Source organism: Schistocerca cancellata, chromosome 3 (genome assembly GCF_023864275.1).
Source record: "Schistocerca cancellata isolate TAMUIC-IGC-003103 chromosome 3, iqSchCanc2.1, whole genome shotgun sequence".
Classification (NCBI taxonomy): domain Eukaryota; kingdom Metazoa; phylum Arthropoda; class Insecta; order Orthoptera; family Acrididae; genus Schistocerca; species Schistocerca cancellata.
The window spans coordinates 149,982,165-150,000,847 of record NC_064628.1 but is presented as its reverse complement, the minus strand read 5'-3'; the positions used below and the strand labels follow the sequence as shown (position 1 = coordinate 150,000,847).

General features: G+C 42.3%; 10 non-coding genes across 10 annotated transcripts; all 10 read left to right on the top strand.

Moving 5' to 3' along the window:
• Nucleotides 1-250: 250 nt before the first annotated feature.
• LOC126178551 (small nucleolar RNA U3) lies at nt 251-457 on the top strand. The gene has a single exon (XR_007536440.1). It is a non-coding gene; the product is annotated as a small nucleolar RNA U3 (small nucleolar RNA).
• A 947-nt stretch (nt 458-1,404) lies between these two features.
• LOC126178629 (U5 spliceosomal RNA) lies at nt 1,405-1,523 on the top strand. The gene has a single exon (XR_007536514.1). It is a non-coding gene; the product is annotated as a U5 spliceosomal RNA (small nuclear RNA).
• Nucleotides 1,524-3,963: 2,440 nt separating this feature from the next.
• On the top strand, nt 3,964-4,170 carry LOC126178549 (small nucleolar RNA U3). The gene has a single exon (XR_007536439.1). It is a non-coding gene; the product is annotated as a small nucleolar RNA U3 (small nucleolar RNA).
• A 947-nt stretch (nt 4,171-5,117) lies between these two features.
• On the top strand, nt 5,118-5,236 carry LOC126178627 (U5 spliceosomal RNA). The gene has a single exon (XR_007536513.1). It is a non-coding gene; the product is annotated as a U5 spliceosomal RNA (small nuclear RNA).
• Nucleotides 5,237-7,663: 2,427 nt separating this feature from the next.
• LOC126178548 (small nucleolar RNA U3) lies at nt 7,664-7,870 on the top strand. Its single transcript, XR_007536438.1, has one exon. It is a non-coding gene; the product is annotated as a small nucleolar RNA U3 (small nucleolar RNA).
• Nucleotides 7,871-8,817: 947 nt separating this feature from the next.
• LOC126178626 (U5 spliceosomal RNA) lies at nt 8,818-8,936 on the top strand. The gene has a single exon (XR_007536512.1). It is a non-coding gene; the product is annotated as a U5 spliceosomal RNA (small nuclear RNA).
• A 2,439-nt stretch (nt 8,937-11,375) lies between these two features.
• On the top strand, nt 11,376-11,582 carry LOC126178547 (small nucleolar RNA U3). Its single transcript, XR_007536437.1, has one exon. It is a non-coding gene; the product is annotated as a small nucleolar RNA U3 (small nucleolar RNA).
• Nucleotides 11,583-12,529: 947 nt separating this feature from the next.
• On the top strand, nt 12,530-12,648 carry LOC126178649 (U5 spliceosomal RNA). Its single transcript, XR_007536534.1, has one exon. It is a non-coding gene; the product is annotated as a U5 spliceosomal RNA (small nuclear RNA).
• Nucleotides 12,649-15,072: 2,424 nt separating this feature from the next.
• On the top strand, nt 15,073-15,279 carry LOC126178546 (small nucleolar RNA U3). The gene has a single exon (XR_007536436.1). It is a non-coding gene; the product is annotated as a small nucleolar RNA U3 (small nucleolar RNA).
• Nucleotides 15,280-16,226: 947 nt separating this feature from the next.
• Nucleotides 16,227-16,345, top strand: LOC126178625 (U5 spliceosomal RNA). Its single transcript, XR_007536511.1, has one exon. It is a non-coding gene; the product is annotated as a U5 spliceosomal RNA (small nuclear RNA).
• Nucleotides 16,346-18,683: the final 2,338 nt, after the last annotated feature.

The window sequence follows — 18,683 nt, the reverse complement described above, 5'->3', positions numbered from 1 at the left end:
GGTGTTTACATACAGTCTCGCGTGAGGCAATGGTCTCTCATTTCGGAAGACAAGAAGCACTGGTAGCGCACAAAATAGCTGAGTGAGATCATGGCGGCCAAGTAAGAGTAGAAGTAGGTTCTTTGCAGAATGTCCGAGCTTAAGAAATTCTTCGATAAGTAAATCGCGAAATGTGAAGAGTGTGTCGTATTCTCGTAGGGCGTGTTGACGGTCTCGTGGCATAAGTAGCGAGCGGTGATAGCTTGCTAGCAAGATCATACTTCACAGGATCATTTCTGTAGTATGTCTTCAACTCTCTCTAGTTCAAAGCTGGAGTAGACGTAACCACGATGATGAGTGGTAGCACTGTCCCTGAGCGTGAGGCTTGCGATCGAGATTCATCGCATCTTGGTTGTAATCGATGATCGTTCACCACATTCTGAGGGATGTGGGAAGGGAATAGCGCTTTCCGAGTGGTGGTTTTATTATATAGAATAGAAGCAAGCATAAGTCATACTTTTGGTATCGGGACCCGCGTCGTTGCAGCAATGTCGCTACAGGTTGTGGAAGGACTTTGATTGCGACATGTCATGAAAGCCTTGTGGGAGTTTCTCGAGTGGCACGGGGACGAGCCATTTGATTTGGCCTGCTCCAAGTGCTAGGCTTGGATGACAACGACGTACTTTTGAGTTACAAGAATGAGTGAGCAACACAAGAAGAGTGCAATTGATGACCATAAACGGCTGACACACAACACAGTCTTGATAATCAGCACTAATGCATGATGTACGGAACATTTAGGAGGAGCGCGTTTGGCTAGCAAACATGAATTGAGTGATTTGCAAGGCACTGTTATCTGCAAGAAGGAATGCATGGAATTCGCAAATGAATAAGACTGGTTCAAATACTATCGACAGAAATTTTATTTCTGTTGTCAACTAGTATTAATTAGTTGTGTGGGAGCAGGGGGATATTTCCCTTGCACCATACATCTACATACAGGTTGCGTCTGATGTGGCCTAGTTTTGCGTTCAAAGAACTATCTAGTTGCCTGTTTTTTCAGTGAACGAGTGTGGTGGGGAGGAGAGAGATTAGTGTTAGATGCAGAGCAGTGCGGGCAGTTAGTTGTGTGTCTGACGGTGGGTCGCCGAGAGGAATTAGGCGTGCTGCCATCTGTCGGCAGGTGAGGTAATGAAGCAGCTTGAATGGTGACAGAAATGATGAAAATAGTTATCTAAAGAGTAATATCGACGACATTTGGCAGACACGTATTTCAGCGCTGACAGTTAGTTTGGGGTGTGTGCTTGCATGGCACTGGAAGTCTGTTGACGGTAGAGAAGTAGACAAGACGGAAAGAATTTTCCGCGTTCTCGCGGAGAAGCAATAGAGAAGCAGCCATAAGTATTGAAGTGAGGGCTTTGATCGGCACTCTGGTTTCCCTTCAAAACGAATAAATCTTTCGCCTTTTACTAAAGATTTCCGTGGAGGGGAACATTAAATGAGTCTATAAGGTATTTTTCGTAGTGCTCGGCTATTGCTGAGCCATAATCACAAGTAAAACGTAATGTAATTAGCAAGAGGTAGGTTGTGTTGTGAGAATGAAGGGCGTGGAGTAGCGGATCACGTTGGATCAGGTAGATGCTTTTTTAATTTGAAAATGCAATTGGCCGTTTCGTAGTATAATGAAACAAGTACATTTGCCCTGAAATGGCTTGCAGTGTGTTAGGCGATTGTGTAAAGAGAGAGAGAGAGAGAGAGAGAGAGAGAGCGCTATTTATTGTCCTGGAAACTCTTGGTGAACCCTTTCCGCATCTCAGTTCTAGATGATTTGAGGGTGTTTACTTGCACTGCAGTTGCACAACAGCATATAAGCCGATATTTGGAAGTGAATGATGAATTGAGAGGCTTTGTAATAAATACTAGTATGTGATTAGTAGATTGTGTTTTGAAACCCAAAATTATTTTTACCGCACAAGTTTGTGATTTGTAGGTATGATGTGAGTGAGATTTGGGCTGTAGATGGTGGTTAGTTGGGCAGGATGAGCATTTCAATTGTTTTCAATAGAGTGGATATTAGTGGCACTGGCTTGTTGCCATAATGTGGCATTGGTTCTTTGTTCATAACAGTGTACTCAGTTTTGTAGAAGATTTAGGTGAGAAAGAGACAGTTGTTGAATATGACATAGATAGCTAGAGATGAATTGAGTAGCAATTTCCTGGTAGTTGTAGTTTGGGTATGATGTGTCTCAGTGAGAGATAAATCTTGAAATGGAAGGGTTGTTCCTAGCTACAGTCTTGGAAACTATGTATCTGCTGTTGACTCCAATGTTTTCAAGATTACTTGTGTACAAAATTGGCCAGACTTTGCAGTTTCTTCTTCAGTAAATCAGTGGAAGGTGGTGCAGATAATGGTATAAATGTTCAGTGCCTCCTGTGAGTTGTTGATGCTGCTTGTCTTTTAAGTAAAATTGATAGGGGCTCTTGATTGACCCAGCCATAGACAGAGCTGGTGCATACTTGGCTTGAGAAGACTTTGGCCAGTAAATGATGAAATACCAACACATTGCTCACAACAAAGCTCCTTTCCCTGCATTCTAGTTTCCCTCGGGTATAGAGTGACATGATATTGGCAGATAATCACTTTGATCAGGCTGTTTGTTTTTTTTTAATGCTCTTTTACCAGAATCCATTCATAGTGATAACTGTGTTCTCTGGTGGAACACGATGAGAACATTGTGTGAAGTGCACAGAAGTAGCTATTTGAGTGTGTGTGAAAATGTGAGGTAACCACTGTTACTCCTAAATTTCTGTGGAATTAAGTTTTCTGTGTGTGTCTGAAAATCCAAGTGGTTCAAGTTGGTAGTTTATTTGTTGCAAGCGAAAAAAGCTTTTTAGTAAACTGAGGCACTAGCATTAGTTTCCTGTTCACTGTGACAAGGAAGCTAGTATAAAAAGTAGTTTGTGGTTTTGTTTGCAAAGAAGTGCTCATGGGATGTAAGCACTGCTTGAGATTATTCTGAGATGATTTTTTGAGGGGGGGGGGGAGATTGCTAAACATCTAGCATTTTAGTAAGGAGCTTGTCGGAGTAGTCGTGAAATTGTTATTTTATGAGAAATTTCTTTATTCATAGCACATGGCCATCATAGTTGAAGCATAAAGATTGGCATGGTATGCGTAGGTCTGTAAAATGTCCTGACAGTGATGTTCACAGAGACTTGTTGTATACTTTGATTCTTCATCTGTTTAACAGTAGACATAAGAAATGTATTAGTGGAGCAAGTAGCTGTGAAATTACTGGCGTATGATTGATAGTATGGACGTGGCGCTGAGTGTAAGTGTTTGTTTAGCTGTGGGTGTTTTCATAATTGCCATGTGAGGAAAAGCAATACTCGTGATAGGCGAAAAGAGATACAGAGAGAAACACATTTATTGCGAGTATTATATATCAGCAGCTCTTGGGCGGGTATCAAGCTAGACGCAAAGTGAAACGAAAGAGGAAGTATGCATGAAAGTGGCGATATATCGACAAGAGTTTGCACTGTTAGGGTGAGGTGAATAAACTAGTGCGGTGCGAAAATTTTCGAAGAGAGAGGCGGCTTTAAAGAAAGCACAAGAGTCGTATGAACGCCGTCTTGTGTGTTTGTCTTTCAGTGGCTATTTGGCATGTCTGCTTGCGCCATAGGATGCTACTGTATGTGCCCCAGGCCCCCATCTAGCGGCCGGAGGTGCAAGCGGTGTTTACATACAGTCTCGCGTGAGGCAATGGTCTCTCATTTCGGAAGACAAGAAGCACTGGTAGCGCACAAAATAGCTGAGTGAGATCATGGCGGCCAAGTAAGAGTAGAAGTAGGTTCTTTGCAGAATGTCCGAGCTTAAGAAATTCTTCGATAAGTAAATCGCGAAATGTGAAGAGTGTGTCGTATTCTCGTAGGGCGTGTTGACGGTCTCGTGGCATAAGTAGCGAGCGGTGATAGCTTGCTAGCAAGATCATACTTCACAGGATCATTTCTGTAGTATGTCTTCAACTCTCTCTAGTTCAAAGCTGGAGTAGACGTAACCACGATGATGAGTGGTAGCACTGTCCCTGAGCGTGAGGCTTGCGATCGAGATTCATCGCATCTTGGTTGTAATCGATGATCGTTCACCACATTCTGAGGGATGTGGGAAGGGAATAGCGCTTTCCGAGTGGTGGTTTTATTATATAGAATAGAAGCAAGCATAAGTCATACTTTTGGTATCGGGACCCGCGTCGTTGCAGCAATGTCGCTACAGGTTGTGGAAGGACTTTGATTGCGACATGTCATGAAAGCCTTGTGGGAGTTTCTCGAGTGGCACGGGGACGAGCCATTTGATTTGGCCTGCTCCAAGTGCTAGGCTTGGATGACAACGACGTACTTTTGAGTTACAAGAATGAGTGAGCAACACAAGAAGAGTGCAATTGATGACCATAAACGGCTGACACACAACACAGTCTTGATAATCAGCACTAATGCATGATGTACGGAACATTTAGGAGGAGCGCGTTTGGCTAGCAAACATGAATTGAGTGATTTGCAAGGCACTGTTATCTGCAAGAAGGAATGCATGGAATTCGCAAATGAATAAGACTGGTTCAAATACTATCGACAGAAATTTTATTTCTGTTGTCAACTAGTATTAATTAGTTGTGTGGGAGCAGGGGGATATTTCCCTTGCACCATACATCTACATACAGGTTGCGTCTGATGTGGCCTAGTTTTGCGTTCAAAGAACTATCTAGTTGCCTGTTTTTTCAGTGAACGAGTGTGGTGGGGAGGAGAGAGATTAGTGTTAGATGCAGAGCAGTGCGGGCAGTTAGTTGTGTGTCTGACGGTGGGTCGCCGAGAGGAATTAGGCGTGCTGCCATCTGTCGGCAGGTGAGGTAATGAAGCAGCTTGAATGGTGACAGAAATGATGAAAATAGTTATCTAAAGAGTAATATCGACGACATTTGGCAGACACGTATTTCAGCGCTGACAGTTAGTTTGGGGTGTGTGCTTGCATGGCACTGGAAGTCTGTTGACGGTAGAGAAGTAGACAAGACGGAAAGAATTTTCCGCGTTCTCGCGGAGAAGCAATAGAGAAGCAGCCATAAGTATTGAAGTGAGGGCTTTGATCGGCACTCTGGTTTCCCTTCAAAACGAATAAATCTTTCGCCTTTTACTAAAGATTTCCGTGGAGGGGAACATTAAATGAGTCTATAAGGTATTTTTCGTAGTGCTCGGCTATTGCTGAGCCATAATCACAAGTAAAACGTAATGTAATTAGCAAGAGGTAGGTTGTGTTGTGAGAATGAAGGGCGTGGAGTAGCGGATCACGTTGGATCAGGTAGATGCTTTTTTAATTTGAAAATGCAATTGGCCGTTTCGTAGTATAATGAAACAAGTACATTTGCCCTGAAATGGCTTGCAGTGTGTTAGGCGATTGTGTAAAGAGAGAGAGAGAGAGCGCTATTTATTGTCCTGGAAACTCTTGGTGAACCCTTTCCGCATCTCAGTTCTAGATGATTTGAGGGTGTTTACTTGCACTGCAGTTGCACAACAGCATATAAGCCGATATTTGGAAGTGAATGATGAATTGAGAGGCTTTGTAATAAATACTAGTATGTGATTAGTAGATTGTGTTTTGAAACCCAAAATTATTTTTACCGCACAAGTTTGTGATTTGTAGGTATGATGTGAGTGAGATTTGGGCTGTAGATGGTGGTTAGTTGGGCAGGATGAGCATTTCAATTGTTTTCAATAGAGTGGATATTAGTGGCACTGGCTTGTTGCCATAATGTGGCATTGGTTCTTTGTTCATAACAGTGTACTCAGTTTTGTAGAAGATTTAGGTGAGAAAGAGACAGTTGTTGAATATGACATAGATAGCTAGAGATGAATTGAGTAGCAATTTCCTGGTAGTTGTAGTTTGGGTATGATGTGTCTCAGTGAGAGATAAATCTTGAAATGGAAGGGTTGTTCCTAGCTACAGTCTTGGAAACTATGTATCTGCTGTTGACTCCAATGTTTTCAAGATTACTTGTGTACAAAATTGGCCAGACTTTGCAGTTTCTTCTTCAGTAAATCAGTGGAAGGTGGTGCAGATAATGGTATAAATGTTCAGTGCCTCCTGTGAGTTGTTGATGCTGCTTGTCTTTTAAGTAAAATTGATAGGGGCTCTTGATTGACCCAGCCATAGACAGAGCTGGTGCATACTTGGCTTGAGAAGACTTTGGCCAGTAAATGATGAAATACCAACACATTGCTCACAACAAAGCTCCTTTCCCTGCATTCTAGTTTCCCTCGGGTATAGAGTGACATGATATTGGCAGATAATCACTTTGATCAGGCTGTTTGTTTTTTTTTAATGCTCTTTTACCAGAATCCATTCATAGTGATAACTGTGTTCTCTGGTGGAACACGATGAGAACATTGTGTGAAGTGCACAGAAGTAGCTATTTGAGTGTGTGTGAAAATGTGAGGTAACCACTGTTACTCCTAAATTTCTGTGGAATTAAGTTTTCTGTGTGTGTCTGAAAATCCAAGTGGTTCAAGTTGGTAGTGTATTTGTTGCAAGCGAAAAAAGCTTTTTAGTAAACTGAGGCACTAGCATTAGTTTCCTGTTCACTGTGACAAGGAAGCTAGTATAAAAAGTAGTTTGTGGTTTTGTTTGCAAAGAAGTGCTCATGGGATGTAAGCACTGCTTGAGATTATTCTGAGATGATTTTTTGAGGGGGGGGGGGGAGATTGCTAAACATCTAGCATTTTAGTAAGGAGCTTGTCGGAGTAGTCGTAAAATTGTTATTTTATGAGAAATTTCTTTATTCATAGCACATGGCCATCATAGTTGAAGCATAAAGATTGGCATGGTATGCGTAGGTCTGTAAAATGTCCTGACAGTGATGTTCACAGAGACTTGTTGTATACTTTGATTCTTCATCTGTTTAACAGTAGACATAAGAAATGTATTAGTGGAGCAAGTAGCTGTGAAATTACTGGCGTATGATTGATAGTATGGACGTGGCGCTGAGTGTAAGTGTTTGTTTAGCTGTGGGTGTTTTCATAATTGCCATGTGAGGAAAAGCAATACTCGTGATAGGCGAAAAGAGATACAGAGAGAAACACATTTATTGCGAGTATTATATATCAGCAGCTCTTGGGCGGGTATCAAGCTAGACGCAAAGTGAAACGAAAGAGGAAGTATGCATGAAAGTGGCGATATATCGACAAGAGTTTGCACTGTTAGGGTGAGGTGAATAAACTAGTGCGGTGCGAAAATTTTCGAAGAGAGAGGCGGCTTTAAAGAAAGCACAAGAGTCGTATGAACGCCGTCTTGTGTGTTTGTCTTTCAGTGGCTATTTGGCATGTCTGCTTGCGCCATAGGATGCTACTGTATGTGCCCCAGGCCCCCATCTAGCGGCCGGAGGTGCAAGCGGTGTTTACATACAGTCTCGCGTGAGGCAATGGTCTCTCATTTCGGAAGACAAGAAGCACTGGTAGCGCACAAAATAGCTGAGTGAGATCATGGCGGCCAAGTAAGAGTAGAAGTAGGTTCTTTGCAGAATGTCCGAGCTTAAGAAATTCTTCGATAAGTAAATCGCGAAATGTGAAGAGTGTGTCGTATTCTCGTAGGGCGTGTTGACGGTCTCGTGGCATAAGTAGCGAGCGGTGATAGCTTGCTAGCAAGATCATACTTCACAGGATCATTTCTGTAGTATGTCTTCAACTCTCTCTAGTTCAAAGCTGGAGTAGACGTAACCACGATGATGAGTGGTAGCACTGTCCCTGAGCGTGAGGCTTGCGATCGAGATTCATCGCATCTTGGTTGTAATCGATGATCGTTCACCACATTCTGAGGGATGTGGGAAGGGAATAGCGCTTTCCGAGTGGTGGTTTTATTATATAGAATAGAAGCAAGCATAAGTCATACTTTTGGTATCGGGACCCGCGTCGTTGCAGCAATGTCGCTACAGGTTGTGGAAGGACTTTGATTGCGACATGTCATGAAAGCCTTGTGGGAGTTTCTCGAGTGGCACGGGGACGAGCCATTTGATTTGGCCTGCTCCAAGTGCTAGGCTTGGATGACAACGACGTACTTTTGAGTTACAAGAATGAGTGAGCAACACAAGAAGAGTGCAATTGATGACCATAAACGGCTGACACACAACACAGTCTTGATAATCAGCACTAATGCATGATGTACGGAACATTTAGGAGGAGCGCGTTTGGCTAGCAAACATGAATTGAGTGATTTGCAAGGCACTGTTATCTGCAAGAAGGAATGCATGGAATTCGCAAATGAATAAGACTGGTTCAAATACTATCGACAGAAATTTTATTTCTGTTGTCAACTAGTATTAATTAGTTGTGTGGGAGCAGGGGGATATTTCCCTTGCACCATACATCTACATACAGGTTGCGTCTGATGTGGCCTAGTTTTGCGTTCAAAGAACTATCTAGTTGCCTGTTTTTTCAGTGAACGAGTGTGGTGGGGAGGAGAGAGATTAGTGTTAGATGCAGAGCAGTGCGGGCAGTTAGTTGTGTGTCTGACGGTGGGTCGCCGAGAGGAATTAGGCGTGCTGCCATCTGTCGGCAGGTGAGGTAATGAAGCAGCTTGAATGGTGACAGAAATGATGAAAATAGTTATCTAAAGAGTAATATCGACGACATTTGGCAGACACGTATTTCAGCGCTGACAGTTAGTTTGGGGTGTGTGCTTGCATGGCACTGGAAGTCTGTTGACGGTAGAGAAGTAGACAAGACGGAAAGAATTTTCCGCGTTCTCGCGGAGAAGCAATAGAGAAGCAGCCATAAGTATTGAAGTGAGGGCTTTGATCGGCACTCTGGTTTCCCTTCAAAACGAATAAATCTTTCGCCTTTTACTAAAGATTTCCGTGGAGGGGAACATTAAATGAGTCTATAAGGTATTTTTCGTAGTGCTCGGCTATTGCTGAGCCATAATCACAAGTAAAACGTAATGTAATTAGCAAGAGGTAGGTTGTGTTGTGAGAATGAAGGGCGTGGAGTAGCGGATCACGTTGGATCAGGTAGATGCTTTTTTAATTTGAAAATGCAATTGGCCGTTTCGTAGTATAATGAAACAAGTACATTTGCCCTGAAATGGCTTGCAGTGTGTTAGGCGATTGTGTAAAGAGAGAGAGAGAGAGAGAGAGAGAGAGCGCTATTTATTGTCCTGGAAACTCTTGGTGAACCCTTTCCGCATCTCAGTTCTAGATGATTTGAGGGTGTTTACTTGCACTGCAGTTGCACAACAGCATATAAGCCGATATTTGGAAGTGAATGATGAATTGAGAGGCTTTGTAATAAATACTAGTATGTGATTAGTAGATTGTGTTTTGAAACCCAAAATTATTTTTACTGCACAAGTTTGTGATTTGTAGGTATGATGTGAGTGAGATTTGGGCTGTAGATGGTGGTTAGTTGGGCAGGATGAGCATTTCAATTGTTTTCAATAGAGTGGATATTAGTGGCACTGGCTTGTTGCCATAATGTGGCATTGGTTCTTTGTTCATAACAGTGTACTCAGTTTTGTAGAAGATTTAGGTGAGAAAGAGACAGTTGTTGAATATGACATAGATAGCTAGAGATGAATTGAGTAGCAATTTCCTGGTAGTTGTAGTTTGGGTATGATGTGTCTCAGTGAGAGATAAATCTTGAAATGGAAGGGTTGTTCCTAGCTACAGTCTTGGAAACTATGTATCTGCTGTTGACTCCAATGTTTTCAAGATTACTTGTGTACAAAATTGGCCAGACTTTGCAGTTTCTTCTTCAGTAAATCAGTGGAAGGTGGTGCAGATAATGGTATAAATGTTCAGTGCCTCCTGTGAGTTGTTGATGCTGCTTGTCTTTTAAGTAAAATTGATAGGGGCTCTTGATTGACCCAGCCATAGACAGAGCTGGTGCATACTTGGCTTGAGAAGACTTTGGCCAGTAAATGATGAAATACCAACACATTGCTCACAACAAAGCTCCTTTCCCTGCATTCTAGTTTCCCTCGGGTATAGAGTGACATGATATTGGCAGATAATCACTTTGATCAGGCTGTTTTTTTTTTTTTTTAATGCTCTTTTACCAGAATCCATTCATAGTGATAACTGTGTTCTCTGGTGGAACACGATGAGAACATTGTGTGAAGTGCACAGAAGTAGCTATTTGAGTGTGTGTGAAAATGTGAGGTAACCACTGTTACTCCTAAATTTCTGTGGAATTAAGTTTTCTGTGTGTGTCTGAAAATCCAAGTGGTTCAAGTTGGTAGTGTATTTGTTGCAAGCGAAAAAAGCTTTTTAGTAAACTGAGGCACTAGCATTAGTTTCCTGTTCACTGTGACAAGGAAGCTAGTATAAAAAGTAGTTTGTGGTTTTGTTTGCAAAGAAGTGCTCATGGGATGTAAGCACTGCTTGAGATTATTCTGAGATGATTTTTTGAGGGGGGGGGGAGATTGCTAAACATCTAGCATTTTAGTAAGGAGCTTGTCGGAGTAGTCGTAAAATTGTTATTTTATGAGAAATTTCTTTATTCATAGCACATGGCCATCATAGTTGAAGCATAAAGATTGGCATGGTATGCGTAGGTCTGTAAAATGTCCTGACAGTGATGTTCACAGAGACTTGTTGTATACTTTGATTCTTCATCTGTTTAACAGTAGACATAAGAAATGTATTAGTGGAGCAAGTAGCTGTGAAATTACTGGCGTATGATTGATAGTATGGACATGGCGCTGAGTGTAAGTGTTTGTTTAGCTGTGGGTGTTTTCATAATTGCCATGTGAGGAAAAGCAATACTCGTGATAGGCGAAAAGAGATACAGAGAGAAACACATTTATTGCGAGTATTATATATCAGCAGCTCTTGGGCGGGTATCAAGCTAGACGCAAAGTGAAACGAAAGAGGAAGTATGCATGAAAGTGGCGATATATCGACAAGAGTTTGCACTGTTAGGGTGAGGTGAATAAACTAGTGCGGTGCGAAAATTTTCGAAGAGAGAGGCGGCTTTAAAGAAAGCACAAGAGTCGTATGAACGCCGTCTTGTGTGTTTGTCTTTCAGTGGCTATTTGGCATGTCTGCTTGCGCCATAGGATGCTACTGTATGTGCCCCAGGCCCCCATCTAGCGGCCGGAGGTGCAAGCGGTGTTTACATACAGTCTCGCGTGAGGCAATGGTCTCTCATTTCGGAAGACAAGAAGCACTGGTAGCGCACAAAATAGCTGAGTGAGATCATGGCGGCCAAGTAAGAGTAGAAGTAGGTTCTTTGCAGAATGTCCGAGCTTAAGAAATTCTTCGATAAGTAAATCGCGAAATGTGAAGAGTGTGTCGTATTCTCGTAGGGCGTGTTGACGGTCTCGTGGCATAAGTAGCGAGCGGTGATAGCTTGCTAGCAAGATCATACTTCACAGGATCATTTCTGTAGTATGTCTTCAACTCTCTCTAGTTCAAAGCTGGAGTAGACGTAACCACGATGATGAGTGGTAGCACTGTCCCTGAGCGTGAGGCTTGCGATCGAGATTCATCGCATCTTGGTTGTAATCGATGATCGTTCACCACATTCTGAGGGATGTGGGAAGGGAATAGCGCTTTCCGAGTGGTGGTTTTATTATATAGAATAGAAGCAAGCATAAGTCATACTTTTGGTATCGGGACCCGCGTCGTTGCAGCAATGTCGCTACAGGTTGTGGAAGGACTTTGATTGCGACATGTCATGAAAGCCTTGTGGGAGTTTCTCGAGTGGCACGGGGACGAGCCATTTGATTTGGCCTGCTCCAAGTGCTAGGCTTGGATGACAACGACGTACTTTTGAGTTACAAGAATGAGTGAGCAACACAAGAAGAGTGCAATTGATGACCATAAACGGCTGACACACAACACAGTCTTGATAATCAGCACTAATGCATGATGTACGGAACATTTAGGAGGAGCGCGTTTGGCTAGCAAACATGAATTGAGTGATTTGCAAGGCACTGTTATCTGCAAGAAGGAATGCATGGAATTCGCAAATGAATAAGACTGGTTCAAATACTATCGACAGAAATTTTATTTCTGTTGTCAACTAGTATTAATTAGTTGTGTGGGAGCAGGGGGATATTTCCCTTGCACCATACATCTACATACAGGTTGCGTCTGATGTGGCCTAGTTTTGCGTTCAAAGAACTATCTAGTTGCCTGTTTTTTCAGTGAACGAGTGTGGTGGGGAGGAGAGAGATTAGTGTTAGATGCAGAGCAGTGCGGGCAGTTAGTTGTGTGTCTGACGGTGGGTCGCCGAGAGGAATTAGGCGTGCTGCCATCTGTCGGCAGGTGAGGTAATGAAGCAGCTTGAATGGTGACAGAAATGATGAAAATAGTTATCTAAAGAGTAATATCGACGACATTTGGCAGACACGTATTTCAGCGCTGACAGTTAGTTTGGGGTGTGTGCTTGCATGGCACTGGAAGTCTGTTGACGGTAGAGAAGTAGACAAGACGGAAAGAATTTTCCGCGTTCTCGCGGAGAAGCAATAGAGAAGCAGCCATAAGTATTGAAGTGAGGGCTTTGATCGGCACTCTGGTTTCCCTTCAAAACGAATAAATCTTTCGCCTTTTACTAAAGATTTCCGTGGAGGGGAACATTAAATGAGTCTATAAGGTATTTTTCGTAGTGCTCGACTATTGCTGAGCCATAATCACAAGTAAAACGTAATGTAATTAGCAAGAGGTAGGTTGTGTTGTGAGAATGAAGGGCGTGGAGTAGCGGATCACGTTGGATCAGGTAGATGCTTTTTTAATTTGAAAATGCAATTGGCCGTTTCGTAGTATAATGAAACAAGTACATTTGCCCTGAAATGGCTTGCAGTGTGTTAGGCGATTGTGTAAAGAGAGAGAGAGCGCTATTTATTGTCCTGGAAACTCTTGGTGAACCCTTTCCGCATCTCAGTTCTAGATGATTTGAGGGTGTTTACTTGCACTGCAGTTGCACAACAGCATATAAGCCGATATTTGGAAGTGAATGATGAATTGAGAGGCTTTGTAATAAATACTAGTATGTGATTAGTAGATTGTGTTTTGAAACCCAAAATTATTTTTACCGCACAAGTTTGTGATTTGTAGGTATGATGTGAGTGAGATTTGGGCTGTAGATGGTGGTTAGTTGGGCAGGATGAGCATTTCAATTGTTTTCAATAGAGTGGATATTAGTGGCACTGGCTTGTTGCCATAATGTGGCATTGGTTCTTTGTTCATAACAGTGTACTCAGTTTTGTAGAAGATTTAGGTGAGAAAGAGACAGTTGTTGAATATGACATAGATAGCTAGAGATGAATTGAGTAGCAATTTCCTGGTAGTTGTAGTTTGGGTATGATGTGTCTCAGTGAGAGATAAATCTTGAAATGGAAGGGTTGTTCCTAGCTACAGTCTTGGAAACTATGTATCTGCTGTTGACTCCAATGTTTTCAAGATTACTTGTGTACAAAATTGGCCAGACTTTGCAGTTTCTTCTTCAGTAAATCAGTGGAAGGTGGTGCAGATAATGGTATAAATGTTCAGTGCCTCCTGTGAGTTGTTGATGCTGCTTGTCTTTTAAGTAAAATTGATAGGGGCTCTTGATTGACCCAGCCATAGACAGAGCTGGTGCATACTTGGCTTGAGAAGACTTTGGCCAGTAAATGATGAAATACCAACACATTGCTCACAACAAAGCTCCTTTCCCTGCATTCTAGTTTCCCTCGGGTATAGAGTGACATGATATTGGCAGATAATCACTTTGATCAGGCTGTTTGTTTTTTTTTTAATGCTCTTTTACCAGAATCCATTCATAGTGATAACTGTGTTCTCTGGTGGAACACGATGAGAACATTGTGTGAAGTGCACAGAAGTAGCTATTTGAGTGTGTGTGAAAATGTGAGGTAACCACTGTTACTCCTAAATTTCTGTGGAATTAAGTTTTCTGTGTGTGTCTGAAAATCCAAGTGGTTCAAGTTGGTAGTTTATTTGTTGCAAGCGAAAAAAGCTTTTTAGTAAACTGAGGCACTAGCATTAGTTTCCTGTTCACTGTGACAAGGAAGCTAGTATAAAAAGTAGTTTGTGGTTTTGTTTGCAAAGAAGTGCTCATGGGATGTAAGCACTGCTTGAGATTATTCTGAGATGATTTTTTGAGGGGGGGGGGGGAGATTGCTAAACATCTAGCATTTTAGTAAGGAGCTTGTCGGAGTAGTCGTAAAATTGTTATTTTATGAGAAATTTCTTTATTCATAGCACATGGCCATCATAGTTGAAGCATAAAGATTGGCATGGTATGCGTAGGTCTGTAAAATGTCCTGACAGTGATGTTCACAGAGACTTGTTGTATACTTTGATTCTTCATCTGTTTAACAGTAGACATAAGAAATGTATTAGTGGAGCAAGTAGCTGTGAAATTACTGGCGTATGATTGATAGTATGGACGTGGCGCTGAGTGTAAGTGTTTGTTTAGCTGTGGGTGTTTTCATAATTGCCATGTGAGGAAAAGCAATACTCGTGATAGGCGAAAAGAGATACAGAGAGAAACACATTTATTGCGAGTATTATATATCAGCAGCTCTTGGGCGGGTATCAAGCTAGACGCAAAGTGAAACGAAAGAGGAAGTATGCATGAAAGTGGCGATATATCGACAAGAGTTTGCACTGTTAGGGTGAGGTGAATAAACTAGTGCGGTGCGAAAATTTTCGAAGAGAGAGGCGGCTTTAAAGAAAGCACAAGAGTCGTATGAACGCCGTCTTGTGTGTTTGTCTTTCAGTGGCTATTTGGCATGTCTGCTTGCGCCATAGGATGCTACTGTATGTGCCCCAGGCCCCCATCTAGCGGCCGGAGGTGCAAGCGGTGTTTACATACAGTCTCGCGTGAGGCAATGGTCTCTCATTTCGGAAGACAAGAAGCACTGGTAGCGCACAAAATAGCTGAGTGAGATCATGGCGGCCAAGTAAGAGTAGAAGTAGGTTCTTTGCAGAATGTCCGAGCTTAAGAAATTCTTCGATAAGTAAATCGCGAAATGTGAAGAGTGTGTCGTATTCTCGTAGGGCGTGTTGACGGTCTCGTGGCATAAGTAGCGAGCGGTGATAGCTTGCTAGCAAGATCATACTTCACAGGATCATTTCTGTAGTATGTCTTCAACTCTCTCTAGTTCAAAGCTGGAGTAGACGTAACCACGATGATGAGTGGTAGCACTGTCCCTGAGCGTGAGGCTTGCGATCGAGATTCATCGCATCTTGGTTGTAATCGATGATCGTTCACCACATTCTGAGGGATGTGGGAAGGGAATAGCGCTTTCCGAGTGGTGGTTTTATTATATAGAATAGAAGCAAGCATAAGTCATACTTTTGGTATCGGGACCCGCGTCGTTGCAGCAATGTCGCTACAGGTTGTGGAAGGACTTTGATTGCGACATGTCATGAAAGCCTTGTGGGAGTTTCTCGAGTGGCACGGGGACGAGCCATTTGATTTGGCCTGCTCCAAGTGCTAGGCTTGGATGACAACGACGTACTTTTGAGTTACAAGAATGAGTGAGCAACACAAGAAGAGTGCAATTGATGACCATAAACGGCTGACACACAACACAGTCTTGATAATCAGCACTAATGCATGATGTACGGAACATTTAGGAGGAGCGCGTTTGGCTAGCAAACATGAATTGAGTGATTTGCAAGGCACTGTTATCTGCAAGAAGGAATGCATGGAATTCGCAAATGAATAAGACTGGTTCAAATACTATCGACAGAAATTTTATTTCTGTTGTCAACTAGTATTAATTAGTTGTGTGGGAGCAGGGGGATATTTCCCTTGCACCATACATCTACATACAGGTTGCGTCTGATGTGGCCTAGTTTTGCGTTCAAAGAACTATCTAGTTGCCTGTTTTTTCAGTGAACGAGTGTGGTGGGGAGGAGAGAGATTAGTGTTAGATGCAGAGCAGTGCGGGCAGTTAGTTGTGTGTCTGACGGTGGGTCGCCGAGAGGAATTAGGCGTGCTGCCATCTGTCGGCAGGTGAGGTAATGAAGCAGCTTGAATGGTGACAGAAATGATGAAAATAGTTATCTAAAGAGTAATATCGACGACATTTGGCAGACACGTATTTCAGCGCTGACAGTTAGTTTGGGGTGTGTGCTTGCATGGCACTGGAAGTCTGTTGACGGTAGAGAAGTAGACAAGACGGAAAGAATTTTCCGCGTTCTCGCGGAGAAGCAATAGAGAAGCAGCCATAAGTATTGAAGTGAGGGCTTTGATCGGCACTCTGGTTTCCCTTCAAAACGAATAAATCTTTCGCCTTTTACTAAAGATTTCCGTGGAGGGGAACATTAAATGAGTCTATAAGGTATTTTTCGTAGTGCTCGGCTATTGCTGAGCCATAATCACAAGTAAAACGTAATGTAATTAGCAAGAGGTAGGTTGTGTTGTGAGAATGAAGGGCGTGGAGTAGCGGATCACGTTGGATCAGGTAGATGCTTTTTTAATTTGAAAATGCAATTGGCCGTTTCGTAGTATAATGAAACAAGTACATTTGCCCTGAAATGGCTTGCAGTGTGTTAGGCGATTGTGTAAAGAGAGAGAGAGAGAGAGAGAGAGAGCGCTATTTATTGTCCTGGAAACTCTTGGTGAACCCTTTCCGCATCTCAGTTCTAGATGATTTGAGGGTGTTTACTTGCACTGCAGTTGCACAACAGCATATAAGCCGATATTTGGAAGTGAATGATGAATTGAGAGGCTTTGTAATAAATACTAGTATGTGATTAGTAGATTGTGTTTTGAAACCCAAAATTATTTTTACTGCACAAGTTTGTGATTTGTAGGTATGATGTGAGTGAGATTTGGGCTGTAGATGGTGGTTAGTTGGGCAGGATGAGCATTTCAATTGTTTTCAATAGAGTGGATATTAGTGGCACTGGCTTGTTGCCATAATGTGGCATTGGTTCTTTGTTCATAACAGTGTACTCAGTTTTGTAGAAGATTTAGGTGAGAAAGAGACAGTTGTTGAATATGACATAGATAGCTAGAGATGAATTGAGTAGCAATTTCCTGGTAGTTGTAGTTTGGGTATGATGTGTCTCAGTGAGAGATAAATCTTGAAATGGAAGGGTTGTTCCTAGCTACAGTCTTGGAAACTATGTATCTGCTGTTGACTCCAATGTTTTCAAGATTACTTGTGTACAAAATTGGCCAGACTTTGCAGTTTCTTCTTCAGTAAATCAGTGGAAGGTGGTGCAGATAATGGTATAAATGTTCAGTGCCTCCTGTGAGTTGTTGATGCTGCTTGTCTTTTAAGTAAAATTGATAGGGGCTCTTGATTGACCCAGCCATAGACAGAGCTGGTGCATACTTGGCTTGAGAAGACTTTGGCCAGTAAATGATGAAATACCAACACATTGCTCACAACAAAGCTCCTTTCCCTGCATTCTAGTTTCCCTCGGGTATAGAGTGACATGATATTGGCAGATAATCACTTTGATCAGGCTGTTTTTTTTTTTTTTTTTAATGCTCTTTTACCAGAATCCATTCATAGTGATAACTGTGTTCTCTGGTGGAACACGATGAGAACATTGTGTGAAGTGCACAGAAGTAGCTATTTGAGTGTGTGTGAAAATGTGAGGTAACCACTGTTACTCCTAAATTTCTGTGGAATTAAGTTTTCTGTGTGTGTCTGAAAATCCAAGTGGTTCAAGTTGGTAGTTTATTTGTTGCAAGCGAAAAAAGCTTTTTAGTAAACTGAGGCACTAGCATTAGTTTCCTGTTCACTGTGACAAGGAAGCTAGTATAAAAAGTAGTTTGTGGTTTTGTTTGCAAAGAAGTGCTCATGGGATGTAAGCACTGCTTGAGATTATTCTGAGATGATTTTTTGAGGGGAGGGGGGGGGGGGGAGATTGCTAAACATCTAGCATTTTAGTAAGGAGCTTGTCGGAGTAGTCGTAAAATTGTTATTTTATGAGAAATTTCTTTATTCATAGCACATGGCCATCATAGTTGAAGCATAAAGATTGGCATGGTATGCGTAGGTCTGTAAAATGTCCTGACAGTGATGTTCACAGAGACTTGTTGTATACTTTGATTCTTCATCTGTTTAACAGTAGACATAAGAAATGTATTAGTGGAGCAAGTAGCTGTGAAATTACTGGCGTATGATTGATAGTATGGACGTGGCGCTGAGTGTAAGTGTTTGTTTAGCTGTGGGTGTTTTCATAATTGCCATGTGAGGAAAAGCAATACTCGTGATAGGCGAAAAGAGATACAGAGAGAAACACATTTATTGCGAGTATTATATATCAGCAGCTCTTGGGCGGGTATCAAGCTAGACGCAAAGTGAAACGAAAGAGGAAGTATGCATGAAAGTGGCGATATATCGACAAGAGTTTGCACTGTTAGGGTGAGGTGAATAAACTAGTGCGGTGCGAAAATTTTCGAAGAGAGAGGCGGCTTTAAAGAAAGCACAAGAGTCGTATGAACGCCGTCTTGTGTGTTTGTCTTTCAGTGGCTATTTGGCATGTCTGCTTGCGCCATAGGATGCTACTGTATGTGCCCCAGGCCCCCATCTAGCGGCCGGAGGTGCAAGCGGTGTTTACATACAGTCTCGCGTGAGGCAATGGTCTCTCATTTCGGAAGACAAGAAGCACTGGTAGCGCACAAAATAGCTGAGTGAGATCATGGCGGCCAAGTAAGAGTAGAAGTAGGTTCTTTGCAGAATGTCCGAGCTT